Source organism: Myxine glutinosa, chromosome 6, assembly GCF_964187855.1.
Source record: "Myxine glutinosa chromosome 6, kmMyxGlut1.1, whole genome shotgun sequence".
NCBI classification, from domain to species: Eukaryota; Metazoa; Chordata; class Myxini; order Myxiniformes; family Myxinidae; genus Myxine; species Myxine glutinosa.
In genome coordinates, this window is record NC_136266.1 from 176,674,547 (window position 1) to 176,686,602 (window position 12,056).

A 12,056-nucleotide genomic window follows, 5' to 3' on the forward strand; every position below is an offset into this window, starting at 1 on the left:
CATCTTGTCCAACCCTGTGCATCTTCCCCAACCGCTCATTCCTCCTCACATCACTAATTTGTCCAAGTCTCCCTCTATTTTGTCCTTAAACCCATTTATTTGTGCATCCACCCTCTTCTATCCAAGTACTAACCAAGCTCAACTCTGCCTGTCTTCTAAGATATCACATGCAGGACAAGGCCATTAGGAGACATCAGTGTACTTTTACATTAAGTATACGGACATTTGGGTAGACATATCAACACAGTCTGTGGGATTTTAACCTGGGTTCCCAACATCATCAGGTACACATGCTCTGATAGGAACCATGAGCAGGTGTAGGTGATTATTCCCATATGAGCACATCTCATGATGCTGGGATCCCACATCCTGTGTCGGCATGTTTCTTGTGTCATAATGTACTTTATATACAAATATTTACAGTTAATAACACACTGAAGTTTCTGGGTTTTTTTCCCTACCAGAGGTGTGCACTTGTGGGAAATTACCTTATCTTATCACTTATCCACAAGGATAAGGTGTGCACCTATCCACAAGGTACGCGAGGTGAAAGACCCACAGCTTTTCATGGAAGGAAGCTTCAAGTTTGTGCTTTTCTTGCATCTGAATGAAACTCTGCATCTCTTCTCGGAGTTCAAACACTCGTGCCACAACATTTCCTTGTGATAGCCAACCTGTTTATTTTTTCCGGCCATAGGTAAAAAAAAAAAAAAACCACCTTTAGAGGCCATTTTTCCCCGCAAGCGGGGGTTGGCCTTTTTCGGGAACCGTGGTTGTTGTTGTTTTTCGGTCCCCTTTTTGAAGCAATGTTTTACGGCCGGATGCCCTTCCTGACGCCAACCCTTTTTGCCGCCTTTAACGACAAACAGGGAATTACCAGTGAACTGGTCCTCAATTAGCCGACCTCGGAAGGATGACAGGCTGAGTCAACCCCCCTGGCGTTAATTCAGCGATCGACCGGGATTCGAACCCAGGATCCTAGGATCCTAAGCTGGCACCCTAGCCGCTAGCCCAACACCAGGGTTCAATAGGTACCCATCTTTTCCTTCTAGGTCAAGGTATTTATGCATTCACCATTGTGATCCATTCTGATTCTGATGTACCATACTCTGCCACAGAGTGTCGGTACTATTAAAGCAGTTCATTAACAAGGCTGGTTTGCCATTACCTTCCCAACAGTAGTTATGGCAGGAATTTGTGAATTGTTCATGGTGCCAGTGATAGCTCGCCTACTTTTCGCGAAGGACACCGTGGGATCATCAACGTCCACCAACTAATGTCGGCAGACGGTATGCCAGTTTAACATCCATCGGAGGGACGGGACAAACATTGATGAATCACCTGCCTGTGAAACACCAGGATGACAGTTTATACCTGGGTCTGGATTTAAACCCAGGCTAGACACCTTAGGAGTTTATTGTTGCAATGATAAGTGGAGAGAGAGCAGGAAGGGAGGCCTTGACAAAGCTGGAGGGGATGGGGTCAAGAGTGCAGGTGGCAGTTTTCATTCCGATGAGTTCAGAGAGGTCAGTAGGGGAGACTGGGGAGAATTGAGACAGGGGATGGCAGGATAAGGGGGGGCAGGTGATTTGAGGGGGAGCGGGTGCGGCGGTGGTCAAGCTGTTGTAGATGTTTTCAATTTTGCGTTGGAAGAATGAAAGGAAGGAGATGCAGTTGTCTATTGTGAATGACTGGGTGGTGGTGTTCAGGGGGCTGAGGAGTTTGTTTATTGTAGAGAAGAGTGCTTTTGGGTTTCCGGAGCCAGAGTGGATAATTTGAGAGTAGTAGGCGGAGCGGGCGCGGGAGAGGGCATCTTTATAGTGTTGTATGTGGTCCTTGTAGGCCTGGGAGTGAACTGTGAGACCTGTTTTATTGCGGAGTCTTTCAAGTTGGCGAGCACGAGTTTTCATCAGGCGGAGTTCAGGGGTAAACCAGGGAGCAGAATGGGTGAAAGAAACTGTTTTGGTTTTTATAGGTGCAAGTTGGTCAAGGCAGGAGGAGAGAGTGTGGTTGTAGTAGTCAGTGAGGTCAGAAGGGGTGTGGAGGTCAACGAAGGGAGAAGTGGACATTTTTTCAGAGAGGGTCGATGAGAATGAGGCAGGTGAAAGAGCATTTAGCTTACGGAAGTTGATAGTGCGATAATGCCTTGGTGCTGGGGTGGGGATGTTGATGGTCAGAGTGATGGCTAGGTGGTCAGAGAGAGTGAGGTCGGAGCCAGAGAGATGGTGCAAAATTAGTCCAGTAGAGCAGACAAGGTCCAAAATGTGACCACGGTTATGGGTAGGAAAGTTGACATGTTGAGTGAGGTTAAAGCAGGTGAGTAAATCAGTGAAGTCAGCGGTTAGCGTGGAGTCAGTGGAGTCCATGTGGATATTGAAATCACCAAGGAGGAGGATTGAGGGGGAGAGGGAACATAGCTGGGTCAGAAAGTAGGAGAAGTCAGACAGGAATGATGGGTGTGGTTTGGGAGGGTGGTAGACAACAGCCATGACTGACTGTGTGTGACCAGAGAGTTTAAAAGCCAGGTGTTCAAATGATGGAGCAGATGAGATGGAGATGAGGTTGGTCTTGATGTCTTGTCGGTGAATAATGGCAATTCCACCACCTCGGCCCTCCGAGCGTGGTTTATTGATGTAAGAATATCCATTGGGTGTGGTGAGGTTGAGCGTGTAGTAGTCCAGTGGTTGTTGCCAGGTCTCAGTGAGACAGAGAAAGTCCAGTTTATTTTCCAGGATGTAGTCGTTCAGGATGAGGCATTTGTTGTTGAGGGACCGGGTATTGAACAGGGTGAGCTTGATGTTGTTTTGTACGGCGGGTATGAATCCAGGTGATTTGGCCAGGGTTCGCAGACAGGAGGTGCGATTTTGTGCGTTGTTGTGACCAGGTGTGTTGGGACGATGAGTGGGAGTGCGCTGAGCCGACCAGAGGATGGGGATGGAGTGACCTGATTGTAAATAAACAAACTTACGACCGGAGCCACGGTGAATGTACCTGGGTCGACGCAGGAGTCCATTCGATTTGATTGCAGAGATGCATGATGGGGTGGAGCGGGTTTTAAGCAGGAGAAGCCTTGCGGCGGAGTACCGCAGAGCCATGCCAGCAGGAGCGAAGGGACGAGCACGAGGCCAAGGGTGAGGAGGCGAAACAATCGACACAACCCACGGGAGTGGGCCCGAGGAAACAGCGAAGGAGCCGAGCAGGTGAAGCCAGGAGCAGAGCCGGGACCATGCAGAGGGCAGACAGGAGCGAAGAGACGAGCACGAGGCCAAGGTTGAGGAGGCAAAGCGGCAAATGCAGCGGCAAACGACCGCCGCCGCTAATCAAGATCACGGCGGCAAACCGCCACCACCGCCGCTGCAAACAATGGGCGGCACAACCCACGAGAGTGAGCCCGACGAAATAGCGAAGGAGCCGAGCAAGTGAAGCCAGGAGCAGCAGAGCAGAGCCGGGACCGTGCAGAGGAAGACTCAATGGGCAAAAATCCGCCACGACCACCAGGAAAGCAAGATACGGACAATGGTCCAGTCAGAGAAGCGGAGAGCAAGTGACGCCAGCGTCCTCTCACGACCGGACCGGAAACGGAAGTCCTATATAGCACGATATCTCAAAAAGTACTGGACTGATTCGGACGAAACTTGATGGACGGTTTGTGGGTGTGACAAGAAATAATTGATTAAATTTTGGTGAAGATTCGAATCCGGATCTGGATCTGGAAATTTTTAAAGTGATTCTTCACCATTGAGAGAGGCCCAAAAACTATATATAGCACGATATCTCAAAAAGTACAAGACTGATTCGGACGAAACTTGATGGACGGTTTGTGGGTGTGACAAGGAAGAATTGATTAAATTTTGATGAAGATTCGAATCCGGATCTGGATCTGAGAATTTTTAAAGCAATTCTTCACCATTGAGAGAGACCCAAAACTATATATAGCACGATATCTCAAAAAGTACTGGACTGATTCGGACGAAATTTGATGGACAGGTTGTGTGTGTGACAAGCAAGCATTGATTAAAATTTGGTGAAGATTCGAATCCGGATCTGGATATTTTTAAAGTGATTCTTCTCCATTGAGAGATAGGCCCAAAACTATATATAGCACGATATATATAGAATGATTTGGTTATGACTAACTTCCCTGAAAATGTCTGCTGCTCTTCTTCTGCTCCAATCGGCTCATCTGATCATGTGCTTGTTAAAGTGGACATCTCTCTGACCATTCTCAGGGAGCCTCCTCAGCGTCGACGAGTCTGGCATTTCACTCAGGCCACCTGGCACGGTCTTCAAGCAGCCATCAATCATCTGGACTGGTCTCCCATCTCTACCACCTCTGACATCAACTCATCCTGGGAATTCTTCCAAAGTAAATTGCTCTCTCTCAAGCACAGATTTATCCCATCTCGTCTTCAGTTGTCATACCCTTCCTCCCGTCCATGGTACATGGAATCTTGTGGTGAGGCTGTTGCCCAGAAAACACTTGCCTTCATCTCCTGGAAAGCAAATCCAATGGAAGGAAATCTCATTTCCTTTCACAAAGCCCGAAACAAGTGTGTGTCCACCCTCAGGAGAGCCAGGAAACAATATCTCTTCATTCTCAAGACCGAACTCTCTTATCTGTCTCCCTCTTCCAAATCCTGGTGGCATCTGGTCAAATCTGTTTCTGGTGTTTGTTCCCTCTCCATCCCCTCCCTTACCTCAAACGGCTACACAGCTGACTCCGCACGTGAAAAAGCTGAATGCCTCAACTCTGTGTTTGCCTCTAAATCTTGTGTCCCAAACCCATCCCTCTCTGTACCCACCGTACCCAGTCATACCCAGCTGCTCCTGGATTCTGTGTCCTTTCCTCCTGACAAGGTGGAAAAGTTTCTGTCAACCCTCGACTCTGATTCTGCAACTGGACCTGACGGCATCAGCCCACGGGTCCTAAAATCCTGTTCTTCCGCTCTTTCACTCCCTCTCTCTGTTCTCTTCATCCTCTCTTTTGCTCAAGGTCATCTCCCATCTGCTTGGAAATCAGCCAACGTCACCGCTTTACACAAAAAAGGTGCAAAAACAGATCCTAGCAACTACAGACCAATCAGCCTTCTCCCAATTATCAGCAAAGTCTTGGAATCCATCATTGCTTCAGATATGAAATCTTTCCACTTCTCCAATGGCTTGATCTCTGATCATCAATTTGGTTTCAGACCAGGTCACTCTACTCTGGACATGCTGCTTCTGCTGTCTCAACAATGGATGGAGGTCCTCCATGCCAAACAGGAAATTAGAGCTGTCTCCCTCGACATATCACATGCCTTCGATACGGTCTGGCACCCCGCTCTGCTCACCAAACTCTCCTCCTTTGGTATCCATGGAAATCTCCACGCATGGTTGGCGGACTTCCCCTCGAGTCATAGTCAACGTGTGGCCCTGAATGGCTTTCTCTCATCTCCTCTTCCTGTTCAGGCTGGAGTTCCCCAAGGCAGTGTTCTGGGCCCTGTGCTTTTTCTGGTCTTCATCAATGATCTCTCCGACTCTCTTGAAAATCCTCTCTATCTCTTTGCTGATGACTCCACTCTCTGCCGCTCCATTCCGCATCCCTCAGATCGGCAGTCTGCAGCCTCCTCACTCTCTGCAGACCTGGACAAAATCATTGACTGGGCAAACAAGTGGAAGATGTCTTTCAATCCTGACAAATCTCACACTCTTACGATGTCTCTCCGAAAAGACCGACTGGACAACCCTCCCATCCACTTTCTGAATAATCCTCTCCAAGAAGTTCTGTCACTCAAGCTTTTGGGTCTCACTATCTGCCATGATCTTTCCTGGGAAAACCACATTTCAAATCTGGCCTCCAAAGCCAGTCGCCGACTGGGCATCCTCCGTCGTGCGAAGTCCTTCCTTGGCACACCTGAGCTCCTCACCACATACAAGGCTTTCATCCACAGCTCAATGGAATACTGCTCTCCCCTCTGGGCTGGTGCTCCTGCCTCACACCTAGCTCGTCTTCGCGCTGTTGAAACCAAAGTATTCAGAATCATTGGAATCTCCCGTGATGAAGCTACCTCCGAGGGCCTTTCACTTACTCACCGCAGGCAGGTTGGTGGTCTTTCTGTCTTCTACCGACTCCTCTCTGGCCTTGCTCCTCCAGCTCTATCTGGGCTCTGTCCCACAAATATTCCTACAGGTCGCACAAGATCTGCCTGCATCCCTCTTATGGTTAAACTGCCAAAATCAAGACTCTCTGCTCACCTTCACTCCTTCATTCCTCTTTTCTCCCGCCTCTGGAACAAACTCCCTCACTCTCTTCAATCCCACTCCTCCCTCCAGGTCTTTAAAACAGCTGTTCACCACCATCTCTTATCTTCCCCCATCCAAAACCAAGTTTCACCCCAAATCCACTTTTTTGAACTCAAGTTCTTTCCTGGAAGTCCTTGGTGTCCTTGTGTTTATACTTCTCCCACCTACCCCCACCCCCTTCCCACGCCACCTCCCCCCAAGCCCTCTCCCTCCCACACATTCCCGATGTCCCTGCTCTCAAATGTTGTGTTTATGTGCTTCCCCTTCTCTCCCCATCTTGTCTACCGCTCCTCTTTTTATATAATTTGTTTGTTTGTCTGTTTGATTTTTTGTGTGATAAATGTTTGCTCTTTCTCGAGCCTCGATTATGTATGCAAAAAAAAAAAAAAATATATATATATATATATATATATATATATATATATAAAGAAGGTCTGGACTGATTCGGTCAAACTTTGATGGACAGGTTGAGTGTGTGACAAGGAAGAATTGATTACATTTTGGTGAAGATTCAAAACCGGATCTGAGAATTTTTAAAGTGATTCTTCACCATTGAGGCCCAAAATCTATATATTGCACTATATCTCAAAAAGCACTGGACTGATTTGGACGAAACTTGATGGACGGTTTATGGGTGTTGACAAGGAAGATTTGATTAAAATTTGGTGAAGATTCGAATCCGGATCTGCATCTGGGAATTTTTAAAGTGATTCTTCACCATCGAGAGAGGCCCAAAATATATATATATATAGCACTATATCTCAAAAAACACTAGACTGATTCGGACGAAACATGATGGACGGTTTGTGGGTGTTGACAAGGAAGAATTGATTAAATTTTGGTGAAGATTCGAATCCGGATCTGGATCTGGGAATTTTGAAGTGATTATTCACCATTGAGGGATCGGCCCAAAAACTATATATAGCACGATATCTCAAAAAGGTCTGGACTGATTCGGACGAAATTTGATGGACGTGTTGTGTGTGTGACAAGGAAGGATTGATTATATTTTGGTGAAGATTCGAATCCGGATCTGGATCTGGGAATTTTTAAAGTGATTCTTCACCATTGAGTTATCGGGCTAAAACCGATATATCGTAAGATATCTCAAAAAGGTTGTGGACGGATTCAGGCAAAACTTGGTGGACAGTTTGGGTATATGACGAGGACCAATCAATTCGATATTGGTGAAGATCCGATTATCTATCCGGATACGAGAATGTAAAACAAAATTAAACGATTCTACACCATTGAGTGATCGGGCCAAAAACGATATATAACATGACTAGCGGGGTCACCCGTGGGAATCCCACGGGCATGGATGTGTGTGACATTTCGACATATTGAGTTAGATGCTGCACATTCATTTTTACAAAATGGTTACTGGCAAGTCATCAGATCCAGAAATGGTGTAATGAACACAATTTATTTATTTCACATAATATGTGACCCCTCACTCCTCTCCACCTGACACTCTCCTGTCTCCACCTGACACTCTCCTCTCTCCACCTAGCACTCCTCTCCTCTCCAATCCCTCACATTCCTCTCCTTTCCAATCCCTCACCTCTCCAATCCCTCACACTCCTCTCCTCTCCAATCCCTCACACGCCTCTCCAATCACTCCTCACACTCCTCTCCAATCGCGCCTCACACTCCTCTCCAATCACGCCTCACACTCCTCTCCAATCGCGCCTCACACTCCCCTCCTCACTCGCCTCTCCAATCGCTCCTCACTCGCCTCTCCAATCGCTCCTCACTCGCCTCTCCAATCGCTCCTCACTCGCCTCTCCAATCGCTCCTCTCGCCTCTCCAATCGCTCCTCACTTGCCTCTCCAATCGCTCCTCACTCGCCTCTCCAATCGCTCTTCACTCGCCTCTCCAATCGCTCCTCACTCGCCTCTCCAATCGCTCCTCACTCGCCTCTCCAATCGCTCCTCACTCGCCTCTCCAATCGGCTTTCCCCATCTCGTTTCTCTCGTTTTTCTCCCGTCACGTTCTTTTTCTTGCTCCAAATCGGCCCGTCTCGCCCGTCGGCCCGTCGGAATCGGAAATCGGCCCGTCTTACTTTCGTGCTTGCGCGTAAATAAATTGTGTTAATTACACCATTTCTGGATCTGATGACTTGCCAGTAACCATTTTGTAAAAATGAATGTGCAGCATCTAACTCAATATGTCGAAATGTCACACACATCCATGCCCGTGGGATTCCCATGGGTGACCCCGCAAGTTTGCATTGACGTTCGTCGATGGACTCGTTCGCCCGTCTCATTCGTTTTCTTGCTACATCCTGTTCAAGTCTGCGTTCTTCATCGATCGTCTCATTCATTTTGGAAATAGAAGTTTCCACGCAGCGCATGAATTGTCAAGATCCTCAAGAGGAAGTGTCTCGTAATCATCAAATGATAAATGGCAAGTAAATTATATTGTGGAAAATTAAAGATTTCAAATAAACCTATTTAAAATGTATGCGCACATAACTAATTTAAAAAAACGAAGAAATATCTCTCGGTAATTTCCTGAAACATTTTACTTCCGGATAATAATGTTGAATGAAATAAAAACGAAGAAATATATGTCGGCATCATTGTTGACGTTTTTGTGACGACTGTCATCAAACGAAAAAGTAATACATCTTAACGGAAAAGCAAAAGCGAATTTTTAATATATATCGACACGTTGCCGTCGGTGTCCAGTTGGGCGGTGTATGATACACCATGACGCGATTTTAAAAAATATATCTCTGCATTTTCCCGCGTGTGTGGAATGTTCTCAATTATTGCTGACACCGAGTCCAAAACCATCGATAAAAATGAAATCATATGGTGAGTTAGATTGGAGATAAAGGCATGAGAGAGACTCAATGGCCTTGAAGTTACAGGCCTTTGAGAATTCATTTCGTTCTATAAACGGCAACTTTCATCGGATTTTCTTCCCGTTTTTTTTCAACCGAGTCGAAAACTATGTTAGCGACTGTGAAAAATGAAATGATATATCGAATTTGATTTGAAATAAAACTGGGAGAGAGAGCAAGCCTCCTCGGGCCTACAAAACAGGCCTCAAAGCTATGCGAGTTAATAAAATGGTGGATATTTGTTTATAATTATATGAAGCCTCTCCCAGAATGGGTGGAGCTATGGGTGGAGCTACTCTGCAAACCGAGTAAGCCACACCCCGGACAGACGCCCAACAGACAGACAGACAGACAGACAGAATCATCTACGGCTATTATAATATAGATATTTCAAAAAGTTGTGGACGGATTATGACAAAATTGGGTGGATGAGTTGGTTCGGCGACACGAACAAGTCGATTCGATTTTGGTTCAGGTCCGAATACAGATCCGACCTATCAGTGGGATCCAAACGTAAACTGTTCAGCCTGGCGGAGGTATGTTCTCTACCAAGCGCCATTGTAGTTTACAATGAACTACACTGATGTGTACGAATGTACACATTACCTCTAGTGTAAAGCTCTGCCATGAGCCATGGATCAATATAAATAAATAAAAACCAGATGAATACCAATAAGGAAACACCATCCCCTGGTTAGCAAGGTCGATAAATGGGTAGTTGAAGGACCTGCGGTCAAACAGCTCATCTGAGTAGTCTTCAAATTGTTGTGCCATTCTTTTCCAGACACAACGTTGACTTGCACAATGAAGACCCATGAGATGTGCATGCGTGGGTGGTTCCTAAAAATATACTCAGAGCCAACCGTGCTCAAAATGGGGTTTTTTCGATCTCTGTCTCTGTCTCTGTCTCTCCCAAGGATGGAATCACCAAATGCTTCAGAGATGAAACCCTGCAAAGGAGGGGGAATCGTTATCTCTAGGGAATGAATGATTTGTAAATTGATTTCATTTTCGTGACATCACTGTGAAGTGCTCTCCAGTTGATGTAACGCGGGTCTTTAACATACCCAACAAATTTAGTCGTGATGTGTTAAGGGTGCAAAGGATCCATTTTCATGGGCAGATGAGTGTTAATGAATCCATTGTTCATTGTGATCGTCATGAGCTACTCCATTTACAGCCCATCAGGCACGGTCAATACAGGACTCGAACCTCTTGGTTAAGCACGGGGAGAATGAATGGGATTCGCAAGGCTTGCTATGGCGGGTTCTCTCACTGCACGGAGATGTACCAAAGCCTGGACAGGCATGGAGGTGTGGCACGGTCTAGAGGGGCGCGGAGATGTGGCACAGCCTGGAGAGGCACAGAGATGTGGCACGGCCTGGAGGAGTATGGTGATGTGGCATGACCTGGAGGGGCATGGTGATGTGGCACGGCCTGGAGGGACATGGTGATGTGGCACGACCTGGAGGGGCATGGTGATGTGGCACGACCTGGAGGGGAATAGTGATGTGGCACGACCTGGAGGGGCATTGTGATGTGGCATGGCCTGGAGGGGCACTGATATGTGGCACGGCCTGGAGGGGCACTGAGATGTGGCACGGCCTGGAGGGGCACTGAGATGTGGCACGACCTGGAGGGGCATAGTGATGTGGCACGACCAGGAGGGGCATGGTGATGTGGCACGACCTGGAGGGGCATGGTGATGTGGCACGACCTGGAGGGGCATGGTGATGTGGCACGGTTGCAATATGTCTGTATTGTGGTGTGTGCTCGACGACCTAAATTTCGATGCGATTGTATAATTAATTCCAAGAAATGTTAATTAAAATCTAATTATTTAAAACCGCACATCTCATGATCAGTGCAGCGACGCAGCTTCTGATATGATCGATTGCCTGTTCGGTATTAAACCTGATAAACACAGACAGACAGACAGACACACACACACACACACACACACACACACACACACACACACACACACACACAGACAGACAGACAGACACACACACACACACACACACACACACACACACACACACACACACACACACACACACACACACACACACACACACACACACACACAATAAAGCTGTTTTTTTTTTTTACTTTTCTCATGAACCTAAAGCCCCTTGAAGGGAACCTTTTAATAGACGAACAGGAAACGTGCGAGTTCGTCTGTGTGCGGCAGGTGCGGTTCTTGTACGAGCGAAAGCTCCACGTGCTGACGCAATCGCGTCCTGTGCCCGATCAGGACCTCGGACACGAACACCGTGCGTGAACGCGTCTGGTGCATCAAACGGAAATGATGTTTCATTCGCTGCAGACGACGAAATCGCAATGAACCCTCGACATGCATCCCGGGACAAACCGCCTCCTCCGAATGGCGGAAGAAAAAGAATGGCCATTTTGATAGCGCATGCGACACGACGACGACCGCACGTACCTTCAGTGGGCCAGCGCCGAGCAGCCCCGTCGGCCCCGCTTCCTTTTGCCACTGGCGCAGCGGCTGGGCGCTGTGCGCGTGAGGGGGCGGAACGAACGAGGCTCCGCCCCCAGGTCCTCGTGCCCCGAACGGCGGCTCGCGCTGCATGCCAATTATATTCCTATTGTCATGACGACCCCCTGTTCCCGCCATTTCGTTGCCACGCAACTCGGTTTCCAGGGTAACGGGACGGGATATAGGACCGAAATGTTGCAGGATTGTCGGTGTCCGCGGTGGTTGTGACTGCAGAGGAAGGAGTTCAGGATGTTTATTCACCATTCCAATGATTCGACGTCATTCCGGTGGGACGTAGCAGCTGCACGTGACGTGGTTAATAGTCCGTGGGTTGTGGTTGTGGGCGATTTGCATCACGGCTCGAGTTTTGTCTGCAGTCTTGAGGGTCTAATCGACCGTGCTTCCGACGTGTAGTAC

At 47.6% G+C, this 12,056-nt stretch overlaps 1 protein-coding gene across 2 annotated transcripts in view; it reads right to left on the reverse strand.

Moving 5' to 3' along the window:
* The window catches only part of LOC137428974 (uncharacterized), a 151,922-nt gene extending 140,257 nt beyond the window's left edge, over nucleotides 1–11,665 (reverse strand). For both annotated transcript variants that reach the window (XM_068118910.2, XM_068118911.2), the window contains exon 1: nucleotides 11,586–11,665. The gene's annotated coding sequence lies outside the window, so the exon portion shown is untranslated. The remainder of the gene's footprint in view (nucleotides 1–11,585) is intronic.
* Nucleotides 11,666–12,056: the final 391 nt, after the last annotated feature.